Source organism: Adiantum capillus-veneris, chromosome 23, assembly GCF_014529385.1.
Source record: "Adiantum capillus-veneris isolate H3 chromosome 23, ASM1452938v2, whole genome shotgun sequence".
Taxonomy (NCBI): domain Eukaryota; kingdom Viridiplantae; phylum Streptophyta; class Polypodiopsida; order Polypodiales; family Pteridaceae; genus Adiantum; species Adiantum capillus-veneris.
In genome coordinates this window covers 130,344,721-130,357,987 of record NC_140953.1, presented here as the reverse complement: position 1 = coordinate 130,357,987, position 13,267 = coordinate 130,344,721, and the positions used below count along the sequence as shown (strand labels likewise).

The 13,267-nt window shown below is 40.1% G+C and overlaps 1 pseudogene; it reads left to right on the top strand.

Moving 5' to 3' along the window:
* Positions 1-10,313: 10,313 nt before the first annotated feature.
* LOC147428552 (uncharacterized) lies at positions 10,314-11,338 on the top strand (annotated as a pseudogene).
* The last annotated feature ends 1,929 nt before the right edge of the window (positions 11,339-13,267 follow it).

Below are 13,267 nucleotides of genomic sequence, written 5' to 3'. Positions count from 1 at the left end.
AAGATTGATGACAAAGCTTGCATCTATGGTGAAAATGGCACAAAAAGGTTTGCAATACAAATTGACTATAGTAAGAGAATTGGATGTTTGATCACTTGTTAGATGTGCTACTGTTATTTCAAAGTCATTAGGAGATTGAAAAAAAAATGTATTAAAATATGTGTTTGCAAGAAGAAAAGTGATATTCCAAAGTGACCAAATGATGATATGCATTTGTAATTAGGGAAGTAGATGTTATTGTCTGCTTTTGCTGCTTGCAATTATAGTATATGTGAAGCCACATGCTAGTAACATTTAGTATGTTATGGTAATTTTTATTGAATGCAACAATCTTTAAAGTGTGTATTATTAAATGGGGTTTAGAAAGAGGTTGAAGGTTAGTTGTATAGGGAGTCCACTTTGCTTTTGATGCATGTTAGTGGCTCACCGTGACGGACGTCTATATCATAGTTATCTGGCACTAACATAACATGTCAATACTCAGGAAAGTGACTCGGATGGGGCACAAAGACTCTTTGAGGGTGTCAACATCAAGAAGGGAACCTAGCAAGTAATCACATCAGCACAACAAGAAAACCAACACTCTATGATATGAAAAATTGTCTATGTCCTATCTCACCGCTCAAGGTCATCACACTATTTTTTTGATTAAATGAATTTGGATTGTCACAAAACTTTAGGGAAAGCTATATTAGGTCTAAGTACACTAATCTACAAAGTCTGGTGGTCATGCTCTTGACTTTTGTCTGCCAAGTATGAAAGTCAACACCATTAAATTCCTCGATGTTTTTAGTGGAAATTGTGTAAAGGGTGATCCATCATGGTTCATGTCAAAAAAACTGCAGTAGAACGTTGCAGATAGGTTGCCCTAAGGTCTTACAACACTCTTCTATGGCCAAAATAATATTTATAATAAAAAAAATTCCTCCAATCTGTAGAGAAGGCTCACAAATGTGTAGTAGCAAACCACAACAAAATTGGAAATGATTATACTGAATTAAAAGAGTAAGAGACAAGGAACACAATGCAACTTTTGGAATCGACTTTGGATTACCAAATCATGAGAAAATTTGATTACAAGTTAAAGATGTGCTTCCTTTTGGTCTTATGAATGGCTGTGTGTGGTACCAAAAGCGCATCAATAAGGTGTTCTTGTAAGGTTTCCAGTTTTTGAAACCTTAACATTGTACAAAGCATAATCAAATTAATCTGGTTGTTAAGAGAACAACGTAGAATTATCCAACTGTGGTAAATATTGGTATTTTTGGAACCATAATCATGACTTTACTATGGTTAGGAATTTTCAGAACAGAATTTCGATAAAAACTGGCAAAGTTATGGGCCCTGGAAGGTGTCACTGTGAATTAAGTTAGTTAAATAAAATTGTAAGGTTTTAGTAATCATTACTGCAAAAGACTTTTATCCTAAAGTTCCTAGATATTTATAGATAATTGTAGATATTTTCAAAATTAAATCATTAAAAGTCAAAAAATAGCAACAAATTAGTTTTAGGTATCTGGGGGGCTGTGTGGGACAGTGATGAACTTGCCCAAGCTAGATTTAGCAACAGATGGCGCTAGGGGAAGCTGGGGGCTAGCTTGAGGTGCAAGAACCTGCAAGAATCAGTCCAAGAGCTCTAAAAACCTATAAAAAGGCCCCCCCTCTTCAGAAAAAAATTTAGACTTGGAGTCCTACCCATTTCTCACTCACCTAGAGATAACTCTACTCAAAAATCACTAGAGAGCAATAACTCTAGTTGATTTATTCACGGCTACCACTATGCATCTGAAAAGGACACGAGGAAATCCTTTGTCCGATGAAGAAGATACAACCCACAAAAGGACTAGAGTATCCCATGACCATGAGGCTGGGCCTAGTCATAGGCCTATGGAGGAGAGTCTGCAAGAACCAATGCAACAGCAGATGGCTGACCAGCCTCAGGTGGATTTCCATTTATTCACTTAAGTCTTTAAATAGCTTAAAGTTCTTTATAAATTAGCATTACATACGTAAGAACTAGGAAGGAATAACGAGCCGAAAACGAAAGGTAACTTCCAAGAAACCAATGAGCATTGTTTGTAAATAGGAAAGAAATGTTTGGGCTACGATTGGTTGACCTAAGAAAGAAATGTTTGATCATCCTTAAGACAACTTGTCTCAAGACACCTTTGATTCCTTGGAATATTTTACTCCGGGTGATGAGTTAGCCATGGATCAGTCGGTTTCCTCAGTGCACGTGGAGTCTTTATCGCGTGCTTGTCTGTGCTTGTGGATATTAATTAGGATATCATTTTTATCCTAGAGGAACCGCCCGGTTGTATGGGCAACCGGTTGGCGTATGGACGCCCGGATTTTGGGTGATGACTTTTTCAACCCCGGCTTTTATAAATAAGGAATGGGTGTTGTTTTTTCACCCCTATATAGATGGTCTTAAGACAAGCCAATACTGGTCACAGTGACTCTAGTTTGACAGTACCTTGTCTTAAGTCTAAAGATGTCTGTTTGTTAAAAGAATGTTTTCAATACTGTTTTCAATGGCTATTTTAATGAGATCCTGTATGAAGGATAAAAGGAACTATTATTTTAATTGTGATAAGAACGTGGTAGTAATTAAATAACAAAGTATCATGTGTGAGTGCGAGGTGGTAAGTGGGGATTGACTAAGGTTGTCAATCATGGACGGGTGGACCTGATTAGTCAGGTAACTATCCATTCACGCACATTGAAAACGTTTAGAAACTTCTCCACTTGGAAGAGGAGGCCACCAACAGCTGTGCCCTCATATATGTTAGTGGGAAAAAAGCGTTGGCTAAGGAAACATTAATCCAAATGATGGAAGTTATAGGGCCGAAATAATTTTAGAAAGTTGTCCCGTTTTCACTGCTAGATAGGAATAGGTCTTCTTCTAGGGCTATAAACCCAAACCATTATTAATGGTAAAGGTATATTCCCTGGATTCTTCTTGTTTAGAGACTCTGACTAGGCCTACAGACTTGTCAAGGATCCCATCCCGCTTTTTGGTGTCGACGGGTTTGGAGTTCTCATAGTTCTCTCCCTTTCTTTGCAAGTTTGTGAAGGATCTTATTGATGATTTTTGTGTTTATAGCTGTAGAAAGGATCACTATGCAAATCTTGGGATGGCATTGAAACAATATGAAGAAAGTGGAGGTCAACTCAACCCAAAGAAGTGTCATCTTACCCAACCAAGAGTGAAGTTTTTGGGACATATGATCTTAGAGAATGGGATTGAAGCAGATCCTGGCAAAGTGGAGGCTATGGTGCTCCTTCTATCACCTAAGGATACAAAGCAACTTGCTACTTTCATTTAGAATGTGAAGTATATTTCAAGGTTCATTCCGTTGTCCTCTCAACTTCTTTATCCTCTACAACAAGTAGCAAGGTTTATTTCTCAACTTCTTTGTCCTCTACAGCAAGTAGCAAGGTTGGATCCTCTACAAGGGACAAATAAATGTGAAGAAGTTTTTCAAGGTATCAAAGAGGTTTTTGGTTCTCTTCCTACTATGCAAGATCCTAATTGGGATAAGAAGTTCTATGTGAATCCATCAGTAGATGAGGATTCTATTGTAGCTATGCTTCTTCAACGAGGTAACAACTCCCACTACATGAAGCCTATATGTTGTGCTAGCAAGGTGAATCTAGAGATGGAAAGAGACTATACTGAGGTGGCGCTCATCATGGTGAGTGTGATTTATGCATGTTGAAGGTTTAGGCACTACCTTCTCCCCAAAACATTCATGTTTCTCACTAGCTACACTCTTCTACATCAATTGGTGAATAACCCTACTTTGTCAAAGAGGCTCATGAAGTGGATTGTGGAGCTACAGGAATTCCAATTCTCTTTTCTTGTTGAGAAGAGTACAAGGCTACGAATAAGCCTTCTTTTGAAGAATTTTTTGCTCATGTGGCTAATGATAAAGATGAAATGAAGAGACTCCCTCATGCGGTTTATAGGATCTCTTTTTTGCTGCTAATCATGAATGATCTAGCAGACTCGGGTGTGGCAAACTATGTTAGGTGCATTTTCGACACCCCATTTTTTGTAAATTTGTATATATGGGCATGACACCCGATGTCAAAAGGATGTGTGGTCTTTCTTTTTGTGGGTTTTTTAGCTTGCTTTAGCAAGTACATATACATGTTGGGAAAGTCACTAGCATAGCGCCAGCTGTCGGGTTGTTGTATGTGCCCGTTAGTGAGTTTTTTGAAGTGAGACTGGTATATGACTAAAACTCATGTACAAACTTAAAACAGTTTAGACAAAGTCTAAATGTTTTTAGTTTTTAGCTCGTTGTGTCTCCTTGATGGTTTCTACTGCAGTTTTTGCCCTCGCCTTGCCTTCTCTACATGTAGTCGTATCGTGATAACTCCTTATTTGCGTCAAATTTGCATGTAGCGACCTGTAGATTTAATTTTGGTCCTCTTCAGTGTTCTTGCCATTCATTTTTCAAGATTTATTCCAAGCTTTAAAGTGCCCCAATTGGAGTTGTGCTCTTCAGATTATGACTAGTTCTCTGTAGGGTTATGGCTATGACAGCGTAGTGGGAAATTGTGTGCAGACAGATTGGGAGGGCATTAAGTTGCATTGTACGTTATACGGTGTACGTATAATATACTTTAAACGGACGTATTATATGAAACCTATCTTTATTTGGCCATATTATATGGTGCCACATCAGCCATCGTATCGTATAATTTCTTAGAATTTCGATCGAAATAAAGCTCTTCATATACCGTGAAAACGGATTGCTTTGCTCATTCTATTGATCTCTCTTCCCTTATCTCATCTATAGGTGAGCTTTACAACATCAAGAAAAATATAAAAAAGCCAGTTTAAATTTAGTCATATATGTTTTTTAGTAAAAATTTAGAGCTTTGGATAGCCTTTGGAGTTTTGAGTTATCTGCTTTGTGTGAAGTTTATCTTACACTGGGAGGTAAATTAAGTAAGATAGTTAATGATTACTTGCCTTGTGTAGAAAAACTCACACTTGGAGGTGATTTAAGATAGTTAAAGTTAGCAATTATTTGCTTTGTGTTGAACTATGTTCACACTTAGAAGTAACTTTAGTTAGAAAGTTAAAGCTAAGAGTTACTTGTTGTGTGTTGAACTATGTTCACACCTGGAAGTAACTTAAGTTAGATTTATCTAATGATTGTCTATCATGTGAAGAGTAATACTCACACTACAAAAAATTTAGGTAGATTAAATAATAATCTCTCTCTTTGTGTAGAGGTATTCTCACACCTAGAAGAGATTTAGAGATGTAGTGAATTTTAATTGTTTGCCATGTGTAAAGTTACAGTCACACTTGGAGGTAATTTAGATAGGTTTTTTAAAGATATCTTGCTTTGTGTAGAGTCATGGGGGATTCACCATGGAGAACTTATCGAACCACGTAAGGGGGGGGGGGGGGGGGGGGGGGGGGGGGGGGGGTTGTTCATAGGTCACATAAGCGTATAAGTTAGGAGTAGGCCCCAAATAATGTATCTCCCAAGCTTAAAAATAAGCGAGGGGGTATCATATTTATTCTTTTTGGAGGGGGGGAGGGGAAAATGAGAGAAAGTTATTTTGTTTCAAAATTATGGCTTTCCAAAAGAGTCTACCCTCAAACTTGTGAGTCAATAGCCACAAAGATACATGCAAGAACCTCAAACGTCCATTTAGAAATATGTAAGATAGCACATGCAAATGATATAAGGGTATTCTATTTAATGTTCATTTACAAAATTTGTTTTATAGAAGGGGTTTAAATTTTTTTGGCTTTTGCTTGTAGAAGGAGTTTTTCAATTTCAAAATACTTAGAACTATGGAGAGAGTTAACTTGAACTATACTTCAAAATAATTTTAGAGAGAGAGAGAGACACACACACACAATCATAGAGAGAGAGAGGAGGATGGCCTGCATGGCTCCAACCTTGCAAGTCCTACAGAAGGGACATTAGTCAAGTTTGGCGAGCTTGGCTGCCCTGGCATCATTGCATGACATGAGAAGAGAAGTCAATGGCAAGTAATAGAGAGCTACCTCTCCTCAAGGATGGGAGTCGGAGTCAAAGTCCTCCTCTCCTTTCTGCTTCAGAAGAGTATTTGCTCCTCAACTACTCGTGTATATGGTCTTCATAGATTTCAAGCTTGACAATCCCTCCAATTTTGTGTGATTTTCATGTGGATGTAGTTAATTAAGTGCATCCAAGGTTCTTATCTTTCTCTTCTTTCTTTCAAGTATTAAATTTCTTTTGAATATACACCAGCATGTGTTGGGAATGGAACCGCTTTGACTGAGGTGTATTTTTTGTGGTTTGCACCACCTTATGCCTTGCGGCTATGAAAATGTAGCACATTGTGTATTTAACAAGGTCTAGTCACCTGCAAAATCACAAATTCACAAGCTCTCTCTCTCTCTCTCTCTCTCTCTCTCTCACACACACACACACACACACACACACACACACACACACACATTTTTTGGCTTGCCACCGGGGGGCCTTTGTGAAGTGTTCCTTTTTTGCAAGTGACATGGCAAACTGCATGATCACTTTTAGATAACACACAAGTAGGCAAAATAGTCGTCATCGTCACCCCTCTTCTCACGTGGGTTGAAAGAGCTTTGTTTGTCGATTTTCCAAATGGAGTGTATCCCACACATCATTGAACGAGAGATCTCATGGTTCATTCTACATACATACTTGCATAACTATTGAAAAAATCCCTTAAGTTTGAAGTTCCCCCCGAATATTATCTCCCCCCCAAAGTCTATGTGGGCACAAAAACATCTCCCTATCCTGCAGCCCGTGCTCGCACCATCCTTGACAAGATAAACCCATCCTCGGCCAACAGCCTTCAATGGTGCCTCGCCCTGCCCTGCAACCCTTTCTCATCCATCCCTAGCCAACAAGCTTCAATGGAGTTTTGGGTCCATCACTCTAGAGAGAGAGAGAGAGAGAGAGAGAGAGAGAGAGAGAGAGAGAGAGAGAGAGAGAGAGAGAGAGAGAGAGATGGATGCTCTGTAATAAAAAATACATAGATGTACATTATTAAAATGTAATATAAGAGAGTATTCCGAGAGAGAGAGAGAGAGAGAGAGAGAGAGAGAGAGAGAGAGAGAGAGAGAGAGAGAGAGAGAGAGAGAGAGACCCTTCGTGCTTTGTGAGCTGCATGCCATAGTGAACAAAGAGGCTTGAGAGAGAGAGAGAGAGAGAGAGAGAGAGAGAGAGAGAGAGAGAGAGAGAGAGAGAGAGAGAGAGGAGAATTTGGAAGTCCGTTTGGGGACTTCCATAAAGTTCCAAACCGCCCATCCACATGCAAACTGTAAGTCCCAAACCGCCAGCTCTCTTGATGCCGCATGTTGCAAGCTGATAGTCTCTCTCAATTCATAAGTTCCCGCCCCCCATCATGCATGAAATAGAACTTGTGCACATTCTCTCTATCACCCCTTTTTATTTGAAAGAATCACTCTACATAAATGGAAATTCTCCCTATCACCTGTTTTTTATTTTGGAAGCAGTCTACCTAAATAGGTTTCTCCTAATGTCTCCCAAAAATATAAATTCATTTTTGTCATCCAACTTCTTGTATTCAAGTCCGACTCGATGTGTGCAGCTACGACAGACTTCTTGATAGCGAGACTCAACTCATATCTTCCTGTTTTGGATCTAGCGCTACCCAAGGGTGAAGCCCCATGTCTCTCTAGCCTTGACCTCTCAACATCAACTCCACTCTTTATACGACCTAACCTCCCTTATAATTACACAAAAGCCATTGCCCGAGAGGGCAAAGCCGCCTATGGTGTTCTACCAATCAACAAGAGCCCCAAGCCACCCATTGGACACCTCCTCTGACTACAGTAATTAAGTTTCCTTGTTTGTAGGCACTCCAATTCCATCTACACTTGAGGGGATTCTGACTACAAGAAAAACAAAAACAGGAAGGGTTGTGCATCCGTCATGGCATTGCCTCATATGCTTAAGTGGAGAGATGCTTTTCCAGACCCACAGACATATGGGTGGCACTAGCACCATGGAAAACCAAAAAAAAAAAAGAGCTTTTCAACGCTGATCGCGGAGCAATGTTGATCTATTGTGACACAGCAATCCTAAGCTAAGAAATTTAACCAATTGGCCAGCAATAATTCATTGGAGGGATTTTTCGGAATTAAAATTTGAATTGTTGTCCACATAGTGTGAACTGCCACATGTTGTTACAAGCCTCGCTCGCAGTCATGTTGAGGTTCAATGGAGTCTCAACAGGACTTACAATTTCTCAAAGGTTGTAACCTACTACTCGCTCAAAAGGCTACTACTGGCTCTCTGTGTATTATATTCAATTACTCTCATAGATTCTCCAAGATTTTGTTTCTCTCGTTTGAAGGATTCACGACCTTTACAAAAGGATTCAGGAATCGAACCCCTCACCTATGAAAGATCACCTCCGAAAGGAGCTCCCGTAACCACTGTGGCGGGCACATGACATTGCTGTCCCTCCCCTTTTATTAAAATAGAGATATAATATGTTTGCCTTAGCGCCTCATCGTCCTATCTCTGCATGCAATTGCTATTTGCACGTTGCCTCTCCCATGCCTGTCTGCTGCACTACGCACTTTCCTGGTTTGCTCCACCCGACGCTTTTTCCCCTCTGCACGTATCTTGCTTGATTCTCTTGTTATTTTTGATTTTATATGATTGGGTACCCCCTATTGGCTCACTATGATAGTTTTTTCATTAGTTTCTTAGATTCCTTTGACCGAAGGCTCACCTCCTAGGCTCCTAACTCGAGATGCCTACCATTCAAAAGGGAAACTAAAGATTTGATCACCCAACCGCCTGCACTTCGCTCTTGGGAAGACCCGTAACCAGGCGAGCAAACCAGCGTAGCTGTGAATTGCAACGCTCATTTTTATTAAAAAATGACACGTTGACCCTGACCTCGCTACTAGCTTTGTGCGATGTCAGCCTGCACCCTCCTGCAGCCTGTGTCCTCCTAGACGTGGCCTTCCCACTATGCCATCTGCCTGCTTTGCCTTACCTCCCCCATGGGTCTATGACTACCGCATTGCCCGCATCATATCTCCTTTGATTCTTTGTAGTTTTTTCTTTAATAGGATTGGGTACCCCCTAACCATCTTTTTTTTTTACCATCAGCGCAGGGAAGGTAGTAGGGAGAAACTATACACATATCATATATTTACAACCATACATTGCTGTACATTACACCCTCGAGGGGTAACCGTGGGAACCACCCCCCCCCAATAGGGGAGGAGAATACTCCCTAACCATCTTTACCAAGGCAAAAGAAATATTTGCCTTAATTGATTGGCTAAAATAAGTAGTTCCCTTTCACATGCCCCTACTACTAGTCTTCGTTCTTTCCAAGCAATTTTTCAAATTTCCAGAAATGTGGGTAATTGATAGAGGTAATCAATAGAAGTCCTCCGCATTGCTTCTCTCCTTTTTTCCTCTCCCACCTTGTAGCTATGTGACCTATGCTTCCCCTCTGCCTCCCCTACATATCCCCCTCCAGCCCTTCCTCTGGACGGGCTTCATAGAGAGCATCATGGAGATTCTGTCTTTTTTTTGGCAATCATAACAAACATACCTCGCAGCATCTTGATACCCTCGTTGTCTGTCTTGTTTTCATCACATTTTATTCGTCACCACAGAGGCCTACATGAGTGAGGTGTATGCGGGTGAGAGCAACAACAGAAGGGCACAGAAGAAGAAGCAAAGGGGGCTCAAAAGAGTGTCACTGGGGGAGCGGTTGTAGGTTCCACCAACAAGCAGCAGTTGGTTGCCCTGCTTGCTTATGCAATTTTTTGAACCTTTTCTATGAGCTCTTTTGCTCTCCAAATCAAAGACTTTTTATCAGTGTGACGTCAGTAACAGACGTACTATCTTTTGCTCGTAAGATTATTTTTTGTCATATGGTAATTGCTACCCATTGAAATATCACCATACGGAGACAACCAATCAAGGATTTCCATAATTGCAGGGTTCAGACAATGCAGCTATCATGGGGATAGGCTTTTTCGTGACAGAGGAGTATGGTTTGCAGCTTTATGATTCTTGCAAGTTTGGTGCCTCAAACACACGAGCTATGGATTTCATTGGAGGGGGTGCAAATTTTTTTGAAGGTGATCAGTGCATCGCCAACTTCATGTGTACAAAAACCTGCTGATGATGAGTATGTTTTCTTGTAATGTCAGCGACACTGAGATATGTGTATTGGTCATGTCTCCAAGAAGATTATGGCTGTCATAATTTTTCTTATGCCAAAATCGCTTTCTTTATATGTGGGAAGGTATGGAGAGGGACATGGGTATGTCCAAATATGTGTCCAATATGGCGCATTGTCATGCACTTCAAGCATTTTCAAGCTCTCTTGCAAAGGCGGAATGACATACCTCTTTTAGCAATATGTTAATGCTAACTGGGCTGATGCCGATCAATCATTGACAAATCAGGAACCCGTGAAGTGGGCTAGTTTAGAGCAGTCATGTGTCGATCAAGAAGAGAAACAACCTTGTGACCGAGCATTGGAAAGAGAGGATCAGCAACATGAGGCATTCAGGGAGCCAGCCAATTATGAGGGTGAACTGAAGGGTGCAATGCATGTGGATCAAGCTTTGGCAACACTCTATCTAGCTGGCAATTATACGACGGAAAGTGAGAATTTGTAGCGGATGTTACAGGTAATAGTCAGTACATTTCAAGATTTGCTGACAATATTCTTGGGGAATTATTAGGTCAGGATGATGATAGTGCATCAATGGACTATCTTCCTACTAATGGACATTTAAATACTCAGTATGCCATAAATGTTTCTGCTTCTGATTCGCATCAAATCAACAATGTGCATGATATGGTTGTTAGCCTCGCTACCAATGTGAATTTGGGTGATAAGGGCGTTAACATTTCAGCTTATGTCAATGGCCATGACCACACAATGCAAGACGTGATTGGTAAAGACGGCCAGCATCAGCTTGTTATGAATGAGAATGTTTTAGCTTATCTCCATGATTATGGTAAAGAGGATGAAATTTTGGTCGATGATGTAGAAGTCAGCAACGGGGTCGACAAGCCTTGGGACACCGATATTGAAAGTTCATGGAGAAAGTAACTGCACAATTGATTCATGGAGTAAAAATGACTATGTTCATGCAAAGATTGATGTTGATGGTGGTGGTGGCCCTTCGATAATAGCAGATCTTTCAAATACGTGTGACACCAAGATTAATGATGTGGATGATGTTTGTGAATTGAATCCATAGAACATGTGTGGTGAGGGATTATTTGAGATTTTCTATAGCTCTTTCATGTCCAGTTAGAAACGTAGGCTCAAAGCAAGTAGGCTTGCTCTCCATTGAACACGTGTGCATGTTTTGTGACAAGTATCTTAAAGGAGGCTGAGGTACTCATGGAGGAGTGCTACCAATGATCAAGTGAGTTGGAGTTTTTTGCAAAGTTATGAATCATTTATCTTCTTTTGCAAAGGGTCATGCTTTTAATTGTTGCTAAGATCTCTCATTTCACCTTGGGGCCCAGTGAGATAGATAACAATGATGTGGACATTAAAGACCAAATAAACCAAAAGCGGCACCTAGCTATGGATTGTGAAAGATTTGAGCAAGCAGTAAGCAGTGTGTTGGAGATGCTTGGCCTCATAACTCCCATGCTTGTGGTGAGAGTTCCAGGTTATGATGAGTGCCATGCAATTATTCAGTTGTTGATGCAACATGCACTAACTTCCTGTAGAAAAACTTATTACTTTTAAGTCAACAATATGTTCTTACTTTGTATATTTATTGCAGATGCAAAATAAGACAATTTTGCCTATCTAATATAGCTGAGCATTTACATCACCTTATTTTGTTGGTTTTGCATTTTGCAGGAGTCTTCTAGTGATAGTGGCACATAAGCCACTCCTTGAAAAGATTTTAAGGATTGTCATAAGGTTAGCTCTCTCAAGTTGATTGAGTTGTCAATTTGTATTTGTAGCAAGTCATTTGGGGATTGTGATGTTTCTTTGCTTGGGTGCTCTTTTTGCATGGATGTATCAAGTAACGGCTTCATTGTAGCCACATGTTCTCCATTTGAAATTGCACTTGATGTGGATCTTATAAGGTAACTAGTTTATTATCGATTATAAGTAGCACAATTTAGTACTTTTGAAGCTTGTGAGTATGGCCGCGTACCCAATTCTAGGGTTCCAGACACTAATGAGCTTAGCAAATGTATGGTTATGTGAAACATCAAAAGGTGTGCATCTCTTTTTTTGTTGTGCATGTAGCTTCTCACAACTGGACATTGGTACTTGCACATTGCCCCTGTATTACGTCAGGTTGGAAATAGCTCAAGTTCAACATAGGATGCCCCTTGAGGATCCAAATGTTTTGAATGTTCAAAAGCACATTTAGTGTGTTGTGGAGGACAAGTGGATTGGTAGGCCAAAAGCATGTCAAATCAGCAAGCTTTAGAATAGCTTGTAGTGACAAGCTCATAGACCTTATTGCTCAATTTATTAGTGATGCTTGCGCTAATTTCTCACGGGCATGAAGTAGATTAAATGCTCCTCATTAGAGACCATGATTGTTAACATTTTGAGAAGTTGTGTCTGCTTTAAAGAGAAATGGCTCTATTAGCAGAGGGCTTGGGTGTGGGAGAAGCTCCAACTTGGGAAGAATATACTATTCATCCTGTTGATTTCATGTGGGTGACCTAGACAATGCGATTGCTAGTAGATAGGATAGCCACATAAAGCTTTTTACTCTTGAAGATGGGAGTGCATGGATTGCAAAGCCCATCTTCATTGTAACTGGCTCACGAGATTTCTTTCTTGGCCTTCAAGCCTAATCCATCAAGAAACTCCGCAACTAGGGAGTACATCTCTAATAGATCCAATGGTCACTTTAATGTGAAGCTTCAAAGGAGCATCTACAGAACACTATCATGGATTTGGTAGAATGTATAGCCACGTTTATAATTAGAAATTTGAGGCTTTGCTTTTGAGAAAGATGATGAAGAGAGCATGTATAGCCACGTTTATAAGCATATGGAGGCAAAATGAGGTCAGCGGCTACTACTTTGAGGATGGGGATAGATAGAGGGCTATGAAAAGCCCTCTACTTTCATGACATAGCAATGGTCATTGGGAGGAATCAGATCTACACATAGTGAACTCTTTGGTAAGTTATGTGTCTAGGAAATCTTCTAGAGATGTTAAGGAGGTTTAACATCAAGCTATTCCCCCTAGAATA